At 26.6% G+C, this 2,681-nt stretch overlaps 1 non-coding gene across 1 annotated transcript; it reads right to left on the reverse strand.

The window, feature by feature from the left end:
• TRNAN-GUU lies at positions 1-74 on the reverse strand. Its single transcript has one exon. It is a non-coding gene; the product is annotated as a tRNA-Asn (tRNA).

Here is a 2,681-nt window from a genome sequence, read left to right on the forward strand (position 1 = left end):
CGCTAGAAGGAGGGCTTGAACCTCCGACCTTGTGGTTAACAGCCACACGCTCTAACCAACTGAGCTATTCCAGCTTGTATAACTTGTTTTCTAAAATAACTTAATTATAGAATAAAATATTTTATATCATACCATGCGACAAACAATGCGATTTGTCTAAGCAACTAAGACCATTCATATTGGAGCATTTCTATATCACTTTGTATTCTCTATTTCTTGTTTTTTCTATTTTAAATTAGAAATTTAAAGAATAAACTATAAAATTTTATGTTCTAGTATTAGCTAACATTCTATGTAGACATACACCACACGAAATACATGAACACATTAAGTTTAATTTTTTGTTAGACATGTATATATAATATAATATAATATAAAGAATTTTGTAGATGAATTATAATAATATTTTGATATTTTATTAATATTTAAATATGTATCAATAAATTTTTAATGTTTTTTATTTTTTTTGAATTATAAAAAATATTTTAAATACTTTTTTGTATTGATAAGCTATTTTTCAACTTATTTTAAGATCAGAATATAAATCAATAATAATTAAACTTGAATACACGTTGATATATGATCATAATAAGTAATAATTACGACAATCTATTAAAGTTAGTAAATTGATATACGTATTACGTAAGCCTTAACAACGACATTACTCAAAAGTCTAAACACAGAAGACTTGATGAGTGCTAATTTTGGTTTTATGCACAAAGACAAGCTAATAAATTAAGAACGGGAAAATCATTCTTGGTCCACGCATATCTATGAAACAAAATTTGAAACACTAAAATAATTTGATTTGTGGTTAAGGATAAATAATTTAAATAAGTTTTTTTACCAAAAAAAAATTAAAACTATAGCATATCCCGTGGATCAAAAATTACATAATTTAATTAATTAAGTGCGTGGCTGGGATCTAGAATGTAGAAAGTTCTAATAATTAACAACTAAGAGCTTAAATAATTAAACTCTTTTGAAAAAAGAGCTTAAAGTATAAGGACTTTTATTAATAACAGCTTATAAATAAGTTATTTTATGTTTAAATTTTTAGTTATAAAAATATTTATTTTAAAATTATAATATTTGGATAAATAACTCAAAGAATACAATTTTTTTACACAAAAAAATGGATATTAAAATAACAATGATAACAAATATTTTTTAATATTGTATGTTGATTTTACATAACCTAATCACTAAGATTACAATCGATTAGGCAATTGATTCTTTATTTGTTCTCTTGTTAGTTCCATTTTTCTAGCGCTTTCAACATTCGGTCCACGTAATATCATTAGAAACTGGTTCTTTTACTTCACCTCACCTATAACAATGTTCTTTGTATGTGGTGAATAGTAGCAAAATTCTAATTCACAATAATTTTGATGGCAATGTCAAAAAAAATTATTGTATAGTTAGTGTTTGCTCTTTTATTGTATATGATATGATAGATGAAAATAAAAACAAATGTGAAATGTGTGTCAATGTATATTTTATTGCTGTTTTATATTTGTTTTTACTCCTATTAGAACTCCCTCCTCCTTTATTGAGGTCAAGAATTTGCTATAACTAACTATAAAAATATTAGCAAGCTATATGAAAATAAAATCACATGTAAAAAAATAAAATTAAAATTGAGATTTTATACTACACACAATGATACAAATTTAATAATAAAAATAGAGTGATAAAATGATAAAAAAAATTTATCTGAAAAGAATATTGGTTCAGATGGAAACATTGTCTGGAAATGTTGGTAGAATACTTCCAACTGATTACGTGAAAATGGTAGTGCAGTTAGTAGATGGAACCTTACTGAAAATGGTAGTAAAAAGCCAGTATTTTTAGTAGAAATAGAAAATATTTTTCATAGAATTAAGAATAAAAGTAGATTTTTTGTTTTGAAGTCAATTTTTTGTATGGAAGTGATAGAATGACTTATCCAAAAGAAAAAGTCATATATTTCTATTTTTTCAAAAAGTTGTGAATTAACTTTTCAAAAAATTAAAAGTTTTTTTTTAAATAGTGCTAAACACTTTTTATAATTAAAAAAAAAAAAGGTAGTTTCTGCTACTTTTCAAACGGGCTCTAAATGACTCTCTCTTTACGAGAGTACTGCTAAATTAAACGTGGATGGTTCGATTTTCTTTAATACTAATAATACTGTGTGTGGGATATTTTCAGAAATTCGATGAAGACGTGGATCATAAGTTTTGCTTGTAATCTAAAAAATTGTTTGACATGCACGCTAAATTTTCGGCTATTATCAAGGGTCTCCAAATTACAATAGCAAATGAGATGAATAATGTGATTATAGAAGCGGATTTGCAAATGACCATTAAATGATGCTCCGTGTCTCATCCGTGCTACTCCCTGCCGTAAGATATTACTGTTCTGGTTCGGCAAATTACTCGTGTGAATCTGATCCACACCCTCCCTCCAAAAAGCTAATTTGTGTGCAGACGTCGTGGCCAAGAGAAAATATCAGTTTAACGTTGGTTTGTATTTGTTTGATCATCTTATTCCTGAGTTCCATTTACTTATGTTATTTGATTATGCTAGTACTTATAATTTAGAGATTCTATGTAGCCGTCTTGTTTTTTTCTGTGTTTCGGTATCTGGAACCCTTTAAAAAAAATTAAACTTTAATTTGCTTTTAGAGTGGCCGCTGTCCC

Source organism: Arachis ipaensis, chromosome B04 (assembly GCF_000816755.2).
Source record: "Arachis ipaensis cultivar K30076 chromosome B04, Araip1.1, whole genome shotgun sequence".
In the NCBI taxonomy this organism is placed as follows: Eukaryota; Viridiplantae; Streptophyta; class Magnoliopsida; order Fabales; family Fabaceae; genus Arachis; species Arachis ipaensis.